Raw genomic sequence first — 24,753 nt, forward strand, 5'->3', positions numbered from 1 at the left:
AGGCAAAAATTTGGACCACAATGGCATGGTTCACACATTTGAAGGATGTTAAAATCAGAACTAAAATAAAGTAGCATTTACAAAGCAAGTGAATATACTGATTTTGAAAGCTGCTAGTAATATTTTAAATGCTATTCTTCACATTTTCAGGAAAGTATTCTTAGAATATCCAATAATGAAAGAAACTAATTTGTAACTAGTAAAAACTGAGTTTTCCATGCTTGATAGTCCTTTTGTTATTTCATTTGAGCCCAACTCCTTTTAAGGTCTTTACAATAAATAGGGTACAGTTTACATTCTTCATCAGTTCACCTGTGTCCAAGAACTTTGACAATTTTGTCCTTCTTTGAATCTTTCTGGTTCTGTTTACTCTGGGACTTAAATTTTGTGGTGAATTTCTTAAGGTCAAAATAGGAGATAACAGCTTACCAGCTATTTCTACACTTAAGGCTTTTGTTATTTGTCACTTTCTTATTTTGGAAAGAATTTAAAACTGCCATCACTTGGATTAAAATGTCTTTAAATTTCTTAACCGAGCATGTATATTTGTGGTTTAACATCTTTGGTTGATGAAGTTTTTCTATAGAGATAAAATACTACCAAGAGATACTACCTAAGGTGCTTAGTGAAATTAAAGCTAGGTTCCAAACTTCAGAATGTTGCACAGATCAAATTAAAGTCTTAACTGACCTAAAGGGAAATATCAAGCATTCCTTCTTATTCTGATATCTCTTCAGGAGATAATTTTTGAGTACTGGACAAAATGGAATCTCCTGACTCTTTAACATACAGATGGCTACTCAAAGACATACAAGCACATGCTTAAAAAACAGCCTGTATTTCTTTGAATATTACATTTTTGCCATCATTGTAGTCAAATTCATTATGTTTCAATCAAAAGAAAAGATTTTCAGAATCTGAGAAAATCTTGTATTTCTCTTTGGGAATGTATGATGAGAGAGAAATATATGAAAAAATTGTTCAACATCTATAGCAATTAGAGAAATGCAAATCAAAACTACTCTGAGATTTTATCTCACTCCTGTCAGAATGACAATCATCAAGAATATAGGCAACGATAAATGTTGGTGATGATATGTGAAAAAGTATACTTATACATTGTTGGTGGGACTGCAAATTGGTGCAACCGCTATGGAAAGCAGTATGGAGATTCCTCAGAAAATTGGGGAGAGAAGCACCATTTGACCCAGCTTTCCCGCTCCTTGGTTTATACCCAAAGGAATTAAAATCAGCATACTATAGTGACACAGCCACATCAATGTTTATTGAAGCTCAATTTACAATAGCTAAACTATGGAACCAACCTAGTTGTCCCTCAATAGATGACTGGATAAAGAAAATGTGGTAAATATTCAATGAAATATTACTCAGCTTTAAAGAAGAGTAATATTGTGGCATTTGCCAATAAATGGTTGGAGCTGGAGAATACCATGCTAAATGAAATAAGCCAATCCCACAAAACCAAAGGCCGAATGTTTTTTATAACATGTGCATGCTAATTCACAATAAAGTGGAGGGCTCTAAGGAAGAATAGCATTATCTTAGATTAGGTAGAGGGAAGTGATAGAAGGGAAGGGGAGGGGATGTGGGGATAGGAAAGATAGTAGAATGAAACAGACATTATTATTGTATATTGTGTGTGTGTGTGTATATATATATATATATATATATATATATATATATACACAATATATCTACATGACCAATATGATTCTGTAACATGTATACTCAGAAACATTAGAAATTATATCCCATCTATGTATATGCATAAATGCATTCTGCTGTCATGTATAACTAATAAAAAAAATTAAAAAATTAAAAGACTATTCTCTATTTAGTAATTAAAGTTATTCACATTAAATTCACTTCAGGTAAATCCTGAACAACTATTTGAATATCTATTGATGACATCATAAGGCTTTCAAGTTATATATCCATAGATAAAATTCCAAATGACCAGCAAACAATGCAGTATTATTTGTTGAACTGACTAAAGAAGCTAAAGAAGAAAGACATTTCTAGCTAGTTCATGGTAGAAACATCCATAAATGTATAGAATTGTTTCCACAAGGAAATTTTGCATTTAGTCAAGAAAGTAGTGACGAGAATATTACTGTTATCAAGTTTAAAAATGATTTTTATCAACAAGCTAGACATGATAATATTAAAGGTGAAATATATCAAATGAATATCCTGTGATGCAATAAAAAAAACTTCCAGTTCTGCATTTGCTTAGTGTTACAATTTCACTATTCAGCAAAATCATAAGAATTTTCTAATTTCAACAATTATATCAATGCATTTTCTTGAGGAATAGTTAAATAAAATGAAAAGTTGATGTATTGGGGATTAAAAAAATGATCTACATTTCAATATCAGTTCTACTACTTAGTACGTATACAAACTTGGTCAAGACATTTTAAGCTTTGTAAGTCTCAACCTTCCTTGGCTGTAAGTTCAGGATAACATAGTATGCAGTAAAGATTCTGTGAATAATAAATAAAATTATTTATGCAAGTTCTAGCCACACAATGCCTGGCACATAAGAGATCCTAAGTAAACAATCTTTTTCTCTCTCTTTTATAATAGGAGATCTGCCTATGAAGAAATAAATTCTTATAATTAAGCCCCAAATGTAAAGATTTCTAATGGGAATTTAGCTATGAATCTGCTTTTAAATACTTCCTCTTTCATAATTATCCAAACTGGCATGGACTGGATTATTCAACCTAAATGCAGCATGTTTTTTTTAATATATAGCTTACTTAACTCTTCTTAAATTATCCCCTCACTTACATGAAAGGTGTGGTAGTTTGTCTTGTAAGCTTTTTAAAACAACCTGCTCAATTACTTATATTAAAGAGAAAAAAAGGGAAGAGGAAAATAATCCTTAAAAATCAAAAACTGTGTTAATCTTTGCCTGATAAAAAAGCTTCTTCTTTTTCTCTGTATTCATAAGTTTCCTGTAGAGATTTATAGTAGGATAAAATCATCTCAAAGTGATTCAGACACTCTAAATTGGATATATAATGCATTTAACAATATCAGAAAGGCCTAATGAACTGGAAAGCTTAAAATTCTTTACACATAATCCCAATTTCTCTAATAAGGAAGTAACCTTTCTGGGGAGGAAAGAGATTAAACACATGAACTCTGTTGTCAGATAAAACTAGATTCGAGTCTGATCTGCAGCTTACCAGCTGTGTGACCATAAGCTTGTCCACTAATCTCTTCACATCAATTAATCCTTCCATTTTAAAAGAAAAAAGTGACTAGTCCCCTCATATGACCATTTGTGGGATTAAATGAAATAAAAAAAATGTTAAAAACACAATGTCTGGATTATACTGTGTTCAAAGACATTATTTATTGTTATTACTATTATTAGTCTGGATTATACTGTGTTCAAAGACATTATTTATTGTTATTACTATTATTAGTCTGGATTATACTGTGTTCAAAGACATTATTTATTGTTATTACTATTATTATTTAAGAACAGGGACATTGAATTTATTCTATTTTGTAAGAAAATTGAAATAGACAAATATTAGACACATTGCCTAAGAGCACATAGTTGATTGAAAAACCTGGAACTAAAGTGAAGTCCCTATTCCACTAAGCTACTGAACTCAAATATAGATTAGGCATGCTCCTTGGTCACAGTTATCTGCAATAATGTTACTTTGAGACATAAAGAAAAATATATCACACATATTGCTCAGTTATTATATCTTATATCCAAGTTCTCACGAATTCCAGAGCACAAGTACATCATTCAATTATAAGAAAGAAAGACTATCTTTTCTTCAACCATGCTAAGTTCATGGTTGAGGTCCTTATAAGAAAAGACAGATTAAAAAGAGAAAAACATGTAGATTTGTTTAATATACATTTTGAGTTGACAAAGGAGCCTTCATAAGGAAAAGGAGTCACAAAAATCTATGTAAACCTGTGCATTTCTTGTGCGAAATCCAATGAAGTGAATAGTTAGGAATGCATATGATTAGATAAAGAAAAGCAGGACTGAATAGTCACAAAGTAAAGGAAACATAACAAAGCCTGTTTGGCCATATTTTTCTCTGTGCACCTTTGTCTTCGAAGATACAAGCATTAATTTCCGCTAGGTGTTGAATTGGTATCTCTCATATCAGGTCTGATAAACTGCTTCAGGGTTAAGGTCAGAAAGATCGTTCCTAGATTTTATGATCTGCTTCAGAGGAGAAGGGCAGGAGAAAGTAAGAGAGTAACCTTCCTACTTCTGTGGCTTTCTCAAATTCCATCAGTTTCAAATATTTTTGGTGCAGCACGCCCCAAATCATATCATTGGATACCATGTTACTTCACATATTATTGATGTATGTCCTAGGGTTTTATCTTTAAAATTTTCATCTATAAGAGGATTATCATTGCAAATTAACACATATACTGACAAAATTTAAAATTGGGAAATCTCCAGAGTATCTCTGAAGAAGGTTCTTTCTCTCTCTCTGACTTATATTAGTATCTACATTTCAATGGAAGGATGGGGATTTAAAGTTGAAAAATAAAATATTTTAAATTAAAAAACCACATTTATAGCATTAAATTATTTTGTATGCATACTGTTTGGAATTATATGTGGATTACTTGTTGTTATATTTTACATACAGTTATGAAACTAATAAACCAAACATTTTATTATATAACAATCACTCATGGAATATGACATTATTCTTCCCTATATATGCTACAAAATTTCTTCAGCTGTGTCTCCAGTCACAATAAACCTTTCATAGTTGCCTGTTTCTTTTGTATGGACTGTTCCCTCTCTTCTACTTCTCTGTTACATTTCTTCCTCTCTGTGTTGGAAGCCATACTTATATTTCAAGACCCAATGTATCAAATTCATAATAGCCAGCTGAATGTAGGTAGTCATGTCACTTCAGTTGAGTGACCAACATTATTTTAAAAAATGAAAATTCCTGAATGTGTTTTCTAAATGATAGTCAATATGATACACAGTATTAGACAACCGAGTGATAGGTGAGATTTAGAAATAATCAAGTGTTCTCCATGCTAAAAGTTCCTAAAAGGAACAAATGGTATTTAAAATCTTTTAAAATGCAAATTCCAAATAGTTGAATAATAGGTGTTTATTTGGATATTTCCAAGTATTTGTTTAAATTAAAAGATTCAAATAATACAATATTTAAAGAATAATGTTGATGGGTTCAAAGACCCAAAAAGAGCACCTGAGTGCCAAAAATAATTCAAATGTAAAAGAAGGTATACATGAAAGCACCAAAGAAGACATGATGGCATACTGGTTAAGACAATATGTTTAAGAAATGTATGGGTTTAAATTATACTTCTATTATTTACTAAACTTGACATTTAGAACATTTTTTTAGTTTTGTTGTACCTTAACTTACTCAAATGAAAAATGGAATTAGTATTAATGCCTGTTATATTGGGTTGCTCAGGAGTAAACAAATTAATAAACAAAGGCATTTAAACAAATTAAATAAATGTTACCTATTATTAACCCAAGAAAAGATAAACTCTGGGGAACATTTTCCCATTTTGTTCTCTGTTATGTCCCTAGGGCATAGTATGTATTCAATATTTATTTCTTGGGTAGATAAAACCATTTAGGAAAAAAGAGATGGAATATACATCTATTTTGGGTCCCTGTTTCCAGTGATTCTATTAATGTGCTAACAATTGTGTCTTCAATAATCAATCTTGCAGGAAAAATAATTTGGATTTTTTTTAGGGGAGAATAAGAGTGTCTTAAACCATAATCTGGAAAATATGAATTTCATTAAATTAAAAGTTGATGTCAATGCAAATAGAAAACTATAGTTTCAGAATATTATGAACATGTAGTCCCCAAATTTCAATTTTTAATTAAAAAATACTAGATAACACATTTGAAAAAATTCTTAACTTTATGATTGTTATCTAGGATAGGCTATAAAAGCATTTCCCAACATAGGTTCACAACAACATTACGTTTTTGAAGAGCTCCCTGCAAATGGGGAGTGGTGGGGGATGTAGCAAAGTCAAAAACTCTGGAAAAGAAACTAGCATTTTCTCATTTTGGAAACATAGAATACCCTCTTTAAGATGCAACTTTGTCTGACATAGTAATAGTAAATGATACCCTAATAATAGTTCTTTATGAAAAGTAATAATTTACATGCAAGCAATTATGTTGAACTCATCTGTCCATTTTTTTTTTTTTTACTGTAACATTGTATTATAAATTTGGCTGTATATTGAACTCTAGTTTGGAAATCATTTGCCTTCACATTTGGAATGCATCCCTGCACTCTCTTCTACCTTCCTCTGTTAAGAAATCTGAAACCAGCTTAATTCCTGCTAAAATATATATTATGACCATGGGTTTTCCCCCATCTCTCTCTCTCTCTGATAGAACCTCTTCTTTTTCCCTAGAGTTCTGAAACTTTACAATAATTTCTCTTGGTGTGGGTTCATGTTCTATATACAGAGTAAGCCAATTATGTCTCCAAATCTACATCCCTCAAAAAAAATTCTTTGAATTCTTTCTTACATTCAACCTTTATTTCATTCCCCCCTATTATGTGCAAATGAAACTGACCTCTGTAGCAAGACTCATAAACCAGAAGAAGTAAAATCAAGAATCAACAAATGTGATGGAATCAAACTAAAAAGCTTCTTACAGCAAAGGAAAAAATCAAAAACAGAGTGAGCTTAAAGAAAGGGAGAAAATATTTGTCATCTGCACCTCAGAGAGAACATAAATTTCCAAGGTACATAAGGAACCCAAAAAACTTAACAACAACAACAACAACAAATAACCCAATCAATAAGAGGGTAAAGGAAATGAACAGGCACTTCACAGAAGAAGAAATAACATTGGTCAACATATATATGAAAATATGCTCAACATCTCTAGCAGTTAGAGAAATGCAAATTAAAACTACACTGAGATTTCATCTCACTCCAGTCAGAAGGGCAATTATCAAGAATATAAGTAACAATAAATGTTGGTGGCGATGTGACAGGAAAGGTACACTCATACAATGTTGGTGGGACTACAAATTGGTGCAACCACTCTGGAAGGCAGTATGGAGATTCCTCAGAAAATCTGGAATGGAATCACCAGTTGACCCAGTTATCCCACTCTATAACATACACCCAAAGGACTTAAAATCATCATACTACAGGTGATACAGCCACATCAATGTTTAGAGCAGCTTAACTCACAATACCTAAACTATGGAACCAACCTATGTGCCCTTCAAAAGGATAAAGAAAATGTGTATTTATACACAATGGAATATTAGGCAGTCATAAAGAAGAGTGAAGTTATGGTATTTGCTAGTAAATGGATGGAAATGGAGAATATCATGCTAAGTGAAATGAGACAATCCCCCCCAAAAAACAAAGGCTGAATGTTCTCTGATATGCAGATGCTAACTCAAAATAAGGAGGGTGATAAGGGAGAATAGAAGTACTTTGGATTAGACAAATGGGAGTTAAGGAAAGAAAGGGGGAATGGGAATGGGAAAGACAGTAGAAGGAATTGGACATTACTTTCCTGTGTGCATATATGGTTACACAACCGATGTAATTCTACATCATGTACAACCAGAAGAGTAAGTTATATTCCATATATGTATGTAAAAATAATTTCTACTATCATGTATAAAAAGGACAAATAAAAAATTAAAAAAGAATTATGCTCAAAATTAATACAAAGTTAACATAAAAAATTCAACTCCCTCAACCCCTGGTGAAATTTCCTACTGATAACATAGAGTGTTTTAGAAGCTACTAAGGAATACTATGAGCAATCTGTACTATGCTTGATAATAGTCATCCAAAGATTTACTTTTATATCTAGAATCTGTGTATGTTACCTTTTATGGTAAAGTTTTGTAAGTGTGATTAAACTAAGGATCTTGAGAAGGGAAGATTAACTTGATTCACCTTGATATTCTCAAAATTCCATCACAAGTATCCTTATAAGAAAGAGGTGAGCTGGGCGCAGTGGTGCATGCCTGTAATCCCAGCAGCTCAGGAGGCTGAGACATGAGGATCCAGAATTCAAAGTCAGCCTCAGAGAAAGTGAGGTGCTAAGCAACTCAGTGAAACCCTGTCTCTAAATAAAATATAAAATAAGGCTTGGGATGTGGTTCAGTGGTTGAGTCCTTGAGTTCAATCCTGGTACTGACACCCTTCAAAAAAAAAAAAAAAGAGAAAGATGTGAAAGGAGTTTTGACAGAAATTAGTGGAATAGGAACTGGGATACTGGAGCAGAAAAAGATATCTGGTAAAAAAATGAAGAAAATTTGAATAAAATATTGATTTTAGTTAATAATAATGTATCAATGTTGGTCTATTAATTGCATTAAATATATAATACTACTAAAATATTAATAACAGGGGAAACAGCATGTCATATATGGAAAGTGACCTAACTTCAAAAATTTTCTGTAAATTTAATTTTTTCTAATAATAAAGTCTACTTGAAAAAGAAAATCATCAGGTTAGAAATGATGGTGGTGAAATATTATGGACATTATCATCCAAAGTACATGTATAAAGACATGAATTGATGAGGATATAATTTGTATACAAACAGATATGAAAAAGTGTATTCTATATGTGTAATAAGAATTGCGATGCATTCCGCTGTCATATATAAATAAAAAATAATTTAAAAAGAAAAACAAAGTAAAAGAAAAACAAAATTCATAGATAAAAAAAGACTTATGAGAGGGCTTGGGTATATAGCTCAGTTGGTAGAGTGCTTGCCTTGCATGCACAACACCCTGGGTTCAATCCCCAGCACCACAAAAAAAAAAAAATAAATAAATAAAATAAAATAAAATTAAGAGACATAACATCCAAATATGTCTCTATTTGAACAAAACAATTGTAAAATAATCCTCTTTTGAGACAATTACAAAAAAATTAACATTACTAACATTGAAAACTTTAGGTGATTTTTTATTAATTTTGGAGAATTTTATAGTGTCATTATAATTTTGTGTTTTTAAACGTCCTTTTCAGTTAGAGAAGAATATTAAAGGTATAAGTATGATGTATATTATGACAAGTGGGATTTACTTCAAAATATTCTAGCTTCCTCCTCCTCTAAAAACACATGATAGAATAAAAAGATAAAAAAATAATGTAGAAAATTTATGGATTTTGAAGCTGGGTAATAGATGTTTTAGTGTTTAGTTGAAAATGTTAGCAATAATATTATTATAAAAATACAAATAGGGAAATAACATATTATAAAAATTCTGTACATGTGGGTGGAACTTGGCAACTATTGGCTTAACTATAGTGTTATCTAGTTTTCCTTGGGACACTGTTAATATAACTAATTTAAAGACGTTTTTTACACTTATCATATTCTTCCCAGGAAGTTATTATAATTACTTACTTGCACTTTTAGTACCTGAAAATAAATCAGTGCGTAATTCCTGGAAGAACAATGTATTCAAACTAGGATAAATGAAACAAATCCAAATCTAGACAAATCATAAATTATAAATTATGGATGAGACAGACAATATCTACTGTGGGAAGTGTGGGAGGAGATTGTGATGCTCAAATTTTATTTTTATAAATAACAAAGGGGATTTATTATATTATATAATGAATACCCAGAGATGGTGTGGATTTCAGGAAAGGCTTGATCTTACAACTCAATTAGGTTACTAACCACAAAAATTGACACCCCTCGTAAAGGGTGTACTAAGATTTCTGATAAGCACTCCCTCATGAGCTACTTAAATCCTCATTTACAACCAACAGGAAAATTATTGTCATTGTAATAGACATTCTAACTAAATTTCTCAGATTCTCTTTGACTGGAATAGCTTAGGTCAGAAACTTCTCAGTAAATGCAACCAAGCAGAAATGAATTAATTTATTCTAGGTCACATGACTAACAATATACTCAGGCTCAAATCAAAGCCCTAAAACCAAATCACCACAAACAAAAGTCAAGAATTTAGAGGAAGGGAGCCTGAATGCTAGGAAGTTGAATGGCAAGAGCTACCTCAGTAGGGGCTAGGGATATAGCTAAGTTGGTAGAGTGCTTGTCCTGCATGCACATGTCCCTTGGTTCAATCCCCAGCACACACACACACACACACACACACACACACACACACACACACAAAGCCACCTTAGAGAGCCTCTGAGTCATATGAACATTAACAGAAATAGTTCAGAATTCATCTAGGTTGATGCTCACTGTGTCTTCTATCAGATATTCAACTTCTCACAGCTACTCTTGTATCACAAACATCCTTTTAGTGTCAATTTTCTTCTTTGTAAAATGCATCCACAGAAGCCACACTTTTCTTCATAAGTGCCTTCTGTTTTGGTTTATATTTATGAGTGTATTTTTCTACTTTCATTATTTGAAAGATAGTTTCACTGAGTACCAATTCCAGAGTGACACTAATTTTTTATCAATACTTAGTAAAAAGCATTTTAGTCTTCTCACTATTTTCATTGCTTATGTGAACTCTTTTAATACTCTGACTGCTAATCCTTTGCTTATGATCTGTCTTTTGCTGACTACAATAATTTTTCTTGTGGCTTTCCACAAATACAACATATCAAAGTGCAATTTTTTTTTCATATATACTACTTGTCAAATATTGCTTTTCATTGGGTTTAGGTTTATTTTATCAGTTCAGTAACATTAAAATTATTTCTTATACTTCTTTTGCTTAATTTTCTCTATCTGGAGCTCTGCTTGTACATTTTAACCTGCTAGAGTCAGTCTATCTTCACTATCTCTAGATGTATCTTTAATATTGTCTATTAGACTCTCTGTGTTCTATTTTTTTTCCTTACCAAATCTTCTACATCTCATCTGCTCTTTGATCTTTCTGCTGATTTTGGTTTCAACCATTCCATATCTAAATGTTCCATTTGTTTACTGTTTGCCTATTTTTGTACATATAACTTTTATTCTTTTTCATGTTTTGTACTTTTCCAGAGAGTATCTGATAATTCATATATATGTAGTCCTTGGGAACACAGATTTATTATTTATAATCTCTGCTGATTCACTGACTTAAGTTTGGTCTATTAGCATGCTTTTGTGAGATAGAATTAGATAATAATTTGGAAATTCTGTGGTTTACTAACAGTGATTTCTCTTTGATTGGTTTCTGGATCAGCTAAGGAAGTTCTGGTCCAGAATTCCCATGTTTTTCAAGTTTGCTGCATTCATTTCAAGATACAGACTGAAGGAGGAGAGGTTACCTGGAGTATTCTCTTCTTATAGTGGAAGGCTGGTTTCTAGCCTTTGTTTCTACTCTGAAATGTTATGTATCATTTACAAACCTTATGTCTTTTAAGAAATTCCTCAATAGGTTTATGAAAATAAAATTCCTCAAAGAGAATATATATTCTGTAACTTTGATGTTGTATTTTATACAAGAAATGTTTGTAAGGCATATAGTTTCATTTCAATTTAATGATCAGTATTTGTATTTTCATACTCTGAAAATGAATTTCTGTCAATGGAATTCTAGTTTATAGCAACACATCTGTAAGAAGCAAGGATCTGATCCATACCAATTTGACTTGTATCCATAATTAAATAAATTTAAAAAGAAATTGTGGTTATCTTCTATTCATGTTCTCAAAGATGTATGGCCAAACATCAATAACAACCAAAGAACAAACAAACACAAAAGCTGTTTATATTAATGAAAAACAATGAAAATAATTTAGTTTTAAATTTAAGGGAGACTGTATAAGTGATTCTAGATTCTTTGTGTATACTAATATTTACTTTCAGGTAGGTAGAGAACAAATTCACACTTTCAAATCTGGTTGCTAAGCTTGACAGAAATATTATTTGCACCTATAGTTGCTTGGATTTCAGTTGCATTTACCTGTTACCTATTTGGTCTCCTTTTACTTTAACACTATAGCAGAGGATGCATATTAAATTTTTTTTGGTGCTCATGATATTCCTAATTTACCACTTCTGTCAAAAGTGAGATTATTTTGCATTTGACATTGCTTATAGGTGTAAGAATTTAAAACTGTTCTAAATATTTCATACAGTTGATGCAATTTTAAAAATATAAATTTATTGAATTCCTTACATAGCAAGTTTATAGTTAGGCAACTACAAAAATCCTAGTGATAAATAAATGGAGGCTAAGAGAAATAACTTCCTCCATCTGTTCCTGCATCCAAAGAATGATGATACACATTAACTTTCATTCAGTTCCTCTTTTTTGCCTTGATATTTCTGTAGCACCAGGCTGCCACTATACCATGAACATGTTCTAGTCCTCTAGCATGATTGTTTGGATTAGTATTACTCGACAGTATTTGATATGTCTTCTATATATAGGTTTGAGTGATTCAGAAGAATGTGATGGGACTGGAAAATAAAGAAATGAGGAACAATAAAAAATTAAGATCAAGATCATTTTCTCTTAAAATATCTCATCCTGGATAAACCTTATACTCACTCATTCAATGCATTTTCATCTTCTGTGAACGCTGTGCTTAAATGAAAGCCCCAATTCTGTATGCCTCAGGATAATATAACTAAATCATGAACTTGTAGCACTTAGGTAAAAAATGAATTATAGGCAAAATTGGGAATATGGCAGCTATAGATATGGCACCAGCATAACTATGGCATTGGGACTTCTAGAGTGTTATATTTATAACACTAAGGCTATTGAAATAACCTGGAGGAAGGATCAGATAATCTTTATAGTCCTACATGTAATGGTGGGAAGAGACCACTATAGTCAGAGTCAGTATAGTCAATGGCTAATGCACAGTATACCTATTTCTGGCTTTACCAGCTTTTAAATCAAACATATAGTAAAACTATTATTTACTGTTTTGGAGTTAACCAATAACAATAGGAGATAGTAAAAATATAGGTCTAATAGAATGTGTTTTAACAGAAAGAGGAAGACAGAGAAATGAATTAATATTAAAATTATTTCAACTACTCTAATAAGTGAAATTAGATGTATACAAAAGCAAATTATTAGACATTGTTTTCATTTTGGACAAAATAAGATGATATTAGACTAAATTAGGCAATTGGAAGGTAGATAATTAAGTAGACAGACTGGTAGGAAGGCTGACCAGCAAATAATAAATAATCAGATCATTTTAACATGTTTTAAATGAATATTTTGAATGGTCTTTTGCAGAATTCAAACATCATGCCCAAACTTGGACTCTATATATTCCATTCTCCAATATTAACTCTTTATCCAATAATACCGATCTTGATTAATGAGAGAAACATTCTCTTAATTTACCATATAGAAAATTTAGACTCACCCTTATTGGCTCTTTTCTTTTGATTCCATATTCATACATTGATTCCTATTAACTTGACTTCAGAAGTGTATTTCAAATGTAATATTTTTATTTCTACTACTAAGGTCTTTATTTAAGTTACCATCATTTGTCATCCAGATGACTGCAAAAGCCTCCTGATTCCCCTGCCTCTAATTTTGTCCTATTCCATTCTACCTGCCAGACTACTTCCAGAATATCTCCCTAAACAAAAATATGATCCTATCACTTTTGCTTAAAAACCTTCAATTTTTTAAATACATTTCAGGATGAATTCCAACCTCCTTAGCATATTGTATAGGATCTTAATGATCTGGCCCCAAGGAAACTACTTTCTCAGTTTTCCCCCATTCCAACATACCTACATCCTATGTTCCACCCACAATTACAACTCTATTTTGTAATTCATGCCACTGTACTTTGCAGAGTAGTACAACTCCATCTGACTTAAGTATTTGTTCAGGATTATATCTTCGATTAAAATCTCCATGCCTCCAATTATGGTTTGGATATGAGGGGTCTCCTGAAAAGATCATGTGTTAGTGAATCCACAAATGTTTGGAGCTGAAATGATTCAATAATGAGAGCTGTAATGCCATCAGTAAATAAATCAATTTTATGGACTAATGATTTAAATGGACTACTGGGTGGTAACTATAGGCAGATGGGACATGACTGGAAGGATTAGGTCATTGGTGGTGTGGTTTTGTACTATAATTGTGTCCTAGCTTTTCTCTCTCTTGCTGCTTTCTGGCTTCCATGAGCCGAGCAGTTTTCCTTGGCTATGCCCTTCTGCAATGAAATTAGCCTCAGTCCCTGAACAATGAAATTAGCCAGTCATGAACTAAACCTCTGTAATAATGAGCTCATGTTAAACTTTTCCTCCTTTAAGATGCTCTTGTTTACTATTTTGTCGTAGTGAAGTAAAGGTGACTACACACCTCCTTTTGGTAGATATCTCCTTTTTTTGTAATCCTATAGCATATTGTTCATTCACTCATTTATGAATTCAACAAATATACATATAAGCACCTATTAAATAGTACATATACATATACATATACATATACATATAGGTAGATACAAACTTAGGGGCATAATCTAAGCCAGAAATATAACACTTGTTTAAGTATATAAATGGTAATGAAATCCATTGAAAATGTGAACTGTCAAAGGGGAGTTTGTGGAATGAGAGAGATATACTGGAGATTGAAACCAGGGCACTATACCACTGAGCTACAACCCCAGCCCTTTTTAAATTTTTTTTTTTTTTTGAGACAGGGTCTTGCTAAGTTACTCAAGATCTCAGTATGTTGTTGAAGCCGGCCTTGAACTTGTGATCATCCTGCCTCAGCCTCTTGAGTGGCTTGGATTATAGGCATGCACCACCACACATGGTTTGTACCTTATATGTTAAGTACTGTAATACACACAAAAAAGAGCTTCACTTCCATATCATCAGGAAACCAATGCCAAAATGTGGCAAGTGCTATAACAGGAACCATAAGATGTTATAAAAATCCATAGGCACTGCACCTGGCATATATTCAATATGTGTTGCAAGGGTGGAGGATTATCTCTCAAGTTTCTTTGAAAAGGTGATGGCTGAGCCAAGCTTGAAAGGATAAATAAAAGTCTCCTCTTTTTAATTGTCCCTCTGCCTGACAAATGAGTGGATTTTGATGCCATTCACTAAGGAACAGTGGAAAATTGCCAAGTATAGATGAATTTAGGGAAGCAAGGTGATTATGTGTTTGGCTATGTTAGAGATGACATAGGTATATCTAAGTAGTAATGGCAGGCAGATATAAAGGAACAAAATCTAAGCTAGAAATATAATCTGTGCATATACATGTAAAAGGCAGTAGAATTCATGTGAAAAGGTGAACTGTCAAGGGGGAGGTTGTGGAATGAGTTAACTGTAAGGAACACTATCATATTGGGTGTAGCAAAAAAAGAGATGTGCTATTGAAATCCCTATCCCCAAGAAATTATTTGTTATTCAGTTGCAAGAAGGTGCAGTTAGCTGAGAAGCCTTCAACTGTTTACCTCCTCTGTTTTTATTTATACTCATGCTATCATCAGGTTGGCCCACTGGCCAATGACTGAGCAATATAGTAATACTAATGCATTGTCATGTGTCCCCAACACAGGACTTTTAAAATGGGCAATCTTTGATCTGCAATTCCTCATTGAGCTGGAAGAAACTATCAGACTGGCACTGTGACCCAACAGTCCTATCAGACTAATCCAATTCCCTTACATTTCCTAAATCATTCTCAAATGAGCCATTTACATTCCTAACTTCCTCTCAGTGTTCACTTTCTAACAACCCAATCTGCAGTTTATGGAGAGGTAAAAGAAAATTAACTTGAAGCTTGAAATAAATATGAGATGAAGGGGAAAAAATGTACATTTCAAGCCAAGGGGGTGGAGTTTTTCATACAGAAAGACTACAAAGACATCAGTTAAAGTGAAGTCTGAAAATTTATCTATATAAAATTTACCAGCTGAAGGCTGGGGATGTACCTTAGTGGTACAAAGTCCTGGGTATAATCCCCTACCCCCCCAAAAAAAAACTAAGAGACCATTCATTAATGAATGTGACTCAGTGGAGTTATGAAGGCAGAAGAACAATTGATATGGATTCAGGAGTTATTAAATGGGAAAGGGAGAAAAATCTGTGAGTAGTAGAACTGTGTTGTCAGATCTCTCTTCTGATAAGCAGTTAAGAAACTTTTGCAGTGAAGTCTGACAAAAAATCTTATAAAAGTAAAAATATCTTGGTTAATTTTATCAACATTATGCTTCCTCAAGATTACAGAGCTTTGGAGATCAGATGCAAATCTTCCAAAGTATATGAGAACACTTGTGTCTTGGGCAGGAAAAGCACTTGGGATACCTCCATATGATCCTCAATTAAAACACTTTAAATAACAAAAACTCTTTGGCTCATAAATTCCTCAGGAATGCTTTCTAGGAGTTCTTGATATAATCAGATGTGGGGTATAAAGATCTGACAATAGAAGTACTTCTATTTTTTTTTTTTGGAAGTCCTTCTTACAGATTACCAAAAATTCGGCACCATCTGCAGCAACTGTATAGAATTTAGATCAAGATTTTGGCAGGGAACATGATGGGAAATGAAGGGTGTCTTGACACTGCTACTGGGGACTCTCTGGGTCCTTCAGACCCCAGATAGGCAGTTGAGTTGAGGACCCTAGGGACAGGCTGGGTCTTTTGCCCTGCAGATACCAGGAGTCTCATTTGCGGCTGCACACTGGTGGGAGCCCGGGCCTCCAAGTACCTGTGCACCTACCTCAGTCCTGCTTCCATTACCTCATGGCGCTGATGGCTGATGGCTATTCTTTTCTAGCCAGGACCCCGCAGGATGCCAGATTCTGTGGCCCAATCCTGTCTGGCCCACACGAAGTGACTGCTGAGAACTTGGCACCACTGGGTGGTGGCAGGTGTGGCCTGGCAAGAAGAACAGTGGCCACAGAAGTATTAACAGGCTTGTAGGGCCCCCCAAAAGCTGGTGGACCAAATAGCTGTGATCAGTTACTTAAGGGTGGCACAATCAGAGCCCTAGGGTCACCACTCCCTGCCTATTCAATAATACCTCACCTTATTCTCTGGTCAAAAATAGATAAAGACATTATCCTGGAAGGTGAGTGAAGCCCCTGACAATGATGATGGGGTGGAATGGTTAGCAGCTGACAGGAGGACTTCTAGTTAATGGCCATAGGGTGGGAACAGTGTCCTACAGGAGGATGAGTTAGGGGCTGCAGGGTGTTTGTTTTTCGGGTTTTCCCAACAGAGAAAAAACAAAGGAACACAACACTTTTGAATGGTTGGAAGTGCTCACCACCCCTTAGGAAGATTTATTAACCATTGTTAGAAGACCTCTGTATATAGCATGAAAAGCTGCTCCCAACTTTCCCCTAACGTTTTAAAACAAAACTTTTGCTACACCTGGACATTCTAGATCTAAAGAGTTTGCCAAAATATGGTAAAGAAGAAATTAACACATCTTATAAACGTTTTGCTACATAAATGTAGATGTTCTAGATGTAAATAGATTGCCAATGTATGATACATGCTAACATTTCTTGTAAATGTCCATTTGTTTTTAAAAATCAGAGAAGAAATATCTCCTGGAATTGAGCTTTTGTAATGGAGATGTTAGACCACATCTAAGAGCAAGAGTTGTCCAAGTTTGTTCAGTGGATTGGAGGACATGGAACAGAAGACCAGGAGAAAGGAGGAAGAAGGTCCTGTGCCAGACTGGTCATTTTTTTTTTATTCCAGCCACTGTTTAGTGTGTGCATTTTATTTCTCATTACTATATTGTATTTGACAATGCTAAGTACTCTTTTTTGAAATACCTAGTTTTTCTAGATGTTTTCAGGTTCCCAATATGTGTTGTTCCTAATATGTAATGTAGAAGTAGCAGAAATATAACACACTTTGTAAATTTCTTTTTGAAGTTTTAACATATGAAACCCCATGTTGAGTACTACACATTGTATTTGTGTGCTGGTTTTTCAGGCAAGGAAATGCATAGAGTGCCATAGCAGTGTGCATATAATGAGGCAAGAGTAACCATTGTTCCTTATGTCTATGCATTGCTTTACTTTGCTATGTACATAGTGTATATAAAGGACAAATGATTTGTAATCTATAGCTAGCCTTTCTAGATATTAAAGAGGTTGCCAGTGTGTGACAGAAGTAGAGTTAGTAAACATAAATTTTGTATGTTGAAATTCCTAGGAAAGATTGTCTTCTGAAAATTTAAGCATTACAGCCCATTGAATTGGTGAAGGTCCAGAATGCTCATATTTTGAAGACATTTTCAAATTAGAACTATTGTTACACTTATGCAGTTTATCAAGACTGTTGTGTACATAGTGGACAAACTGATTCCTTACCTGAAATATCTAGCCTGTGTAGATGTTTAGAACTGTGGAGGTAGTAAAATATCACTCTGTAATTATCTTTTTGCTAAAGTTCATATGAAATATTGTCTTTGCAGAAGGGAATTGTTAAAACACATCTGTGAGCAGTATAGCACCATTTATACTTAAGTGATGTGGAGGAGGTGGGAGGGAAATAGTTCCAAAGGTAATATGATTTTGTGTTCACACTTAGATATTTTCAGATTTTTTTCTGTATGTTTTGTGTATTTTGCTGTGTATATAATTTATGTAATGCACAAGTGAGCCCAATTTTGCAACATCTAGTCTCTAGATGTAAAAGAGGTCATCGATGTATGAAAAAGTTGTTAGTAAAATTAGCACATTTTATACACTTTGTGTTGAAATTCATAGTAAAGCTCGTCCTCTATAAAAAAACTTCTGGGTATAAATTTTTCAACCACTTACAAGCATCACCTATACCTGAACTTGTTCCCTGGACTGAAAGCTAAGAGAAGGAAGTGAGGACTGAAGGATTCAAGGACAAAATGGTCCTATGAGAAGATAAGTCAGTTTAAAATCATTGTGATGTGTGTAATTTTCTTTACTAGTTCTGTGTGCATAGCAGACTATTCTCATGTGAAATATCTAGTTCAATATATTTAGAAGTGCTCAATATATTTAAAATTAGAAGTAGTAGAATAAAACATTTTGTAAATATCCTTAAATCCTGATGGGAAATACTGATCTTGAAAAAGGATCATTAAACCACCTCTGTGAACATTAAAAATATAAAAAAGAACGTAAACAAATGATTTATTCAGGAAAGTAGTTTCTTTATCCCTGAAATTGTTTAGAATTATTGGGTGCACAATGATAATAAAAAAAATTTAAAATTTTTTTGTTTTATTCTTTAAAATTTTTCTAATGTAACTCCTTATTGTATGCACCCAAGGGGAACCACTCTCATATCCTTAGGACTGCTCAACCCTACCCTTGCTATAAGCCTGTTGTTTCCCAAAGTGTAATCCTTAAAAGAAGGAATGAGATAATACGTTCATTGAAGGACAACTGTAGTGTCTGAGAGTCAGTAAAGTGATTAAAAAAAGAGGTGTGTAATAGAAAAAAAAAGGAGAATGAGAGACCTAGAAAAAGATGATTTTTGTTTTCAACTATTTGAATATTAGAATTTAATATTTTAAAAGCAGAATGATTTGGATGTCAAGATCTTAAGTGGTGAGTGTCATAAATACAGGAGTCTAAAATGGAGCGGAATTGGAGAATTATGAAGCAAGGTTGTTAGAGAGTTATCAATGTAATCACTGAGAACCATCCACAGAGTTGTCAGAATCCAAATAAAAAATCATTAAGAAATGATAACATTTATTTTTTTTGAATTGTACTCGTCTATTTAAATATATGTCTTACCCACTAGATTCGTGGTGTGCCAGGATCTATGCTAAGAACTTTATTAATGCTGTCTCACCAAAATTCTTACCAAAAAACTCTTTAAGTGCTAAAATTTGTCCACATTTTATAGATGAAACCAAGGATAAGGCATCATTTAATTCAGTGATACCACATCTACTGAGTGCTAGAGCTGCTCTGACTGATGTCTACTGTTATGCATTTATAAATTAACTGCTGAATGGCTCAGTGATATAGACTTAAAAATGTTTATAGCTTTCATGGTGTTATCTTGTCTGAACCTGGGAAAGTGTGTGGGTACATGTGTGCATATATATTTCTATCAATTTGAACAGATTTAGCAAGTTTGAAACTTAAGTAATCAACATGTAAAAGAATAAGCAAGAGTATCTCAGGTCTCAAATTATTTTCTTGTTCTCCTCATGTGTATTTAGAATTTATTTTCAAAATGTTGGGTTTTCCCATCTTGAAAGAAATTGTCCAACATTTTGTTGGACTGCTAGAATTACAATCCTTCTCTGTCTCAGAGTTTAGTACCACATAACCTGAAAACCCATGCAAACAAATAAAACAAAGGAAATTTTAAAATGAAACACACTATTGCACATGTTTCACATTGAATCACATTTATAGTCACTTACATCATCCTGATTGGATCAAATTGTCCCCAACACCATCCTTGCAATTTCAATCATGAACAAAGGCACAATAATCTAAGTATAGCCATGCTTGTTTTTGAAAAAAAAAAGGAAGGAAAAGGGAAAAATCCAAAGCAGATGATATGCACCTGGATTGAAGCTGAATATTGAAAAAAAGTCTGAGTCAGGTTTCTGATCCTACCAAATGAACAAGATGAGGTTCCTGAGTACTTCCTCCTGTAGTTCATAATTAGGCAAAGCAGAGAGAATGTATAATGTTTCATCCTGTGATGAATCCAGCAAATTAAATCTAAAAAAATCAGCTGGTATAAAATTTTATCTTTAATTAACTTATCTAGTTTTACCCTTAAAATACAGCTGTAAACCCAGGAAAGATCAACATACAACTGAACTTCTATGTATGTGGAAGGAAAATGTTCTTATGTATCTGTGAAACATAATAAGTAGCATGCTCTTCTAATTTACACCATTGGTATGCTTGCCATTTTAATTATTTGTTCTTAAAACTTCCATACCACTTCAATAATTGTCATTTTACATTAATAGCAATGACTTTTTTCCCTATTGATTTGGGATATGTTGGCATACAAATGATTAATAATTTTCCTTGTAAGAGCAGAAATGCAATTGTTTTAAACAAATATTTAACATTTGATAGCAACACCATCAGTAGCTTCACACCCAGAATTATCATACAGATACTATTGTGTGAATCAAGGCTTACTAACAAAATAAGAAATCATTAAGAAGTATCATAGTTCCCAAAAGAGCATTCTCACATACGAAATAAGAAATCAAGAAAAGCTTATTTCACTTTTATGTATGGTACTTGCAGTCATGCCTGCACTGAGGCAGGTGCAGGTAAGGAACGGATTCATACAAGGTCACAGATTTTATCAAGTATTCAGTTTTTTATGTCAAGCAATGGTAAAATATGAAGTTCTTTGGCAAAGATATTTCTATAGAACCCATCAAAGGATACCAAGAAAAAGAACATATCATTTAGGCATGTAAGATAATAAAGGGTGAAGATAATTACAAGCAACATCAGCTAAATTAAAAGGCTTCTGTTCACCTTTCCCAAAACCAAAGCACCAAAGTAGTGGAGGGAAAGGAAGAGGAAAAAATGAACTAATGAACAGAATATGCCTTTTCCATCTTACATGCTAGACCTGGAACATCAAATAAGAGGGATTGAATGGGAATAGACTACGAACCATAAGAAAAATAAAAGTTGATCTTGTACTGCATTTTCTTTGAAACTTGAAAGTCAAATGGTTAAAATCCAAAAGTCACAAAGAATTGTGTCATACTCCCAAATTGCTATCAAGAAGTGAGGAAGACATATTGGATTGAGTGTGTTTGAAAGCACTGATGTAAAAAGAATCAAGCTGTTTCGTTATTTTTATCCCATGTAGGTTAACCCACCAAGTAAACCAGTTTAAAATGTATTTTCCTTTTTTCTAGCAATCTCACTTTTCATTTTCTGTCCTCTCACTGTTCTCCACTTTCTTCTCCATACTATTTTAATTTTAAAACCTTTAGAAAGAGAAAATATTGAAAATTAAGCATAAAAAATGATTGAACAAATAAGGAACTTTCTCCCCCCCAAATAATATATGGTTCTTAAAATTATAAAGGTGCACCAAGGGGAAAATATGCACAGTTAGATATAAGTGTAAAATTTTTGAGGAGAGAGAGAGAAAGAGAAAGATTGAATCACCCTTTGTTGGCCTACTTTCTGACTTCTCATAAGCAACACTATACTAAAAGAAAGTGGAAATATTCTTTCAAAGATCTGAGGGAAAATGATTTTGATGTTTATCTTACAATGTTATATTTAGAAAATCAAAAGAATATAATAAAGGCATGTCAGAACTCAGAAAAAATACCACTTAAAACTCCTTTTTGAGAAAAGATTAATATGTTTCTGAAATACCAGGAAGTAAAACAAGAAGGAAAAATAGGGCATCGAGAAACCACTAGATCCCATCCAGGAAAACACTGCTGGTATATAAATCTAGTTCAATTTGATGATCAAAGATAAAGAGTTCCTGAAAGAAGTTGTCTATGAAAAAGGGAATTCCATAGAAAGATAATATGCTTGAAACATATATGGACATGAATCTGTTATAACTATGTGAACTTTTAATTTCAGTTTCTTGGAGTTTACCTGTAGATAAAGCATATATGTGATAGATTATAATATAAATGCAGCCAGGCATTTGAGGAGTTTTATCTTGTTCAGCTGTTGAGGTATAAATTCAGAACAACAAGTATGAATATAAAAATATATGGAGTTTCATTTTCCACAGTGTGATAAATTAAGTTTCCTCTTGAAGTTTTAGATTAAAAACTCTTAAAACAAAACAATTACTCTTTGTCTCTATTTGGTGATCTTTGTGTTTGAGGACCCTCAGTTTAGGCTAATTTGCTCTGTGAATTTCTTCCAAATTGAACTTTATTTATTTATTTGGTACTGGAGATGGAACCCAGGGATGCTTAACCACTGAGCCATATCACCAGCCATGCAGCCATGTATGTATGTATATATATATATATATATATATATATATATATATATAATTTCAAATTTAGGGCTCATTTTCATTAAGTCACTGAGTCTGACTTTGAACTTGCAATCCTCTAACCTCAGCCTCCAGAGTCACTGGAATTACAGGTGTGCACCACCACACTCTCCCCAAATTGAACTTTACTAGAAGTGTATTTTTAATTAGTCTCTTAGATATGACCTGATGAATGTGCAGATGCATTATTATATATCAGAGTCTTACTTGGTTTGATTCAAATAACAAAGTTTAAGTATTCAGATGTGTTTTGTCAAAATAAACTTCAAAATAATTTTGTGGAATTACATTGATATTCTAATGAGTACACAGAAGTAAACTATTGATTTGCAAACTCAGAGGGTAAGTAATTATTAGAGTACTGAATGGAGTTATAGTAACGTGATTTATTTATAAAATTATCCACATTTTAATGTATTTAAATATTCACAATAATATACAGAAATCAAATATTACTCTATACTTTTCATAGCCACAAAAATTAATAGAAATCACAACACATTTTTCATGTTTAGTAGTCTCTAGATATCACGTGCAAAATTGTTGAAAACTTTTTGTCAGTTGGACATATAAAGAAGCACACAAATACACACACACATATATATATATGTGTGTGATGAGTTATAGTATAAACTTGATTCCATTACTTACTGTAAGACTCAAAGTAATTGAAGTAGTCTCAAATAGAGGACAATGAGCCATTCAGATTTTGTGAAGTGTAAGGGTTTCTTTGGGTGTGCATGTGTTTGTTTGCCAACATTTTCCAGAGACCTTCATGAATCAAAATAATAGAAATACTTACACCTGAATTCTAAGAAAAATGTCCCCCAAAAGGGACTGTTTCTAGTCTATATAAATTCCATACAAAATTTCTAGAGAATTACATTTGATATTTGTTTTTGAATGCATAGCAGATGCCTTATTGCTGGCTCCTGAGTGCCTGCCAGTGTAGCATGTGGTGATTATTACAGTACATGCTGAGTAACCAGTCAGCTGGAGAACACTGGCAGAAAAATGGGTACTTCATGAATAAACATTTGCTTAAAGATTACATTAAGTGTGACCACTTTTTGCAACTCCTCTAGTTACTGCTTTGTCGTAAATTGAAACAAAACCAATGTGAAAAATGTAAGCTCATTTTTGTGTTCATAAATAGTAAATTTTATGTAGCCTTCAGATATGTGTGTGTGTGATAGTGTTATCGTTAACAATGATATTGCATTCTTCTGCCTTTTTAGATGCCTTTTTTCTAGGTCATATCCTCAGGTAATGGATGCCAGAGAATTAAAAAGTAAAGGGGTAAATGAAAAGGAAAAAAAAAGTCAGTGGTAAATCTATGGCTGGTCCTAAACTACTTACAATCTTGAAGTGATTTCTGAAGGTTAATTCTCACTGGCAAGGGAACTGCTTTGAATGGCATTCATTTTGAGGGACTTTCAACAGAGTAAAACCTACAGATGCTTGCTGGTAGGAGAAAGTACAGTTTAGGACAACACCAGAAATGAGTGGATTTATATTCATGAATAAATTTATTTTTTTCTTTACATAGCAGGGAGAATTTTGTATATCTCTTTAGTAACAAATGAGCTGGCATCATGGGAATGAAGAACTCTTACAAAAATGACATAATTTTGCATGCAGCTTCTCCCTGTAATTTCTAGATCTATTGATCTTCAGCTTTTACTGGTGATGGTTATATTTTTCAGTGCTCCTTTAACCTGGTGTTCACAGTTTTAATCCTTTTCTTCATTATTTTTCATATTATTCAGAAAATGCCATCTA

At 33.0% G+C, this 24,753-nt stretch overlaps 1 pseudogene; it reads right to left on the minus strand.

Moving 5' to 3' along the window:
* The window catches only part of LOC113177603 (large ribosomal subunit protein eL19 pseudogene), a 54,327-nt pseudogene extending 37,603 nt beyond the window's left edge, over nucleotides 1–16,724 (minus strand).
* Nucleotides 16,725–24,753: the final 8,029 nt, after the last annotated feature.

This window comes from Urocitellus parryii, chromosome X, assembly GCF_045843805.1.
Source record: "Urocitellus parryii isolate mUroPar1 chromosome X, mUroPar1.hap1, whole genome shotgun sequence".
In the NCBI taxonomy this organism is placed as follows: Eukaryota; Metazoa; Chordata; class Mammalia; order Rodentia; family Sciuridae; genus Urocitellus; species Urocitellus parryii.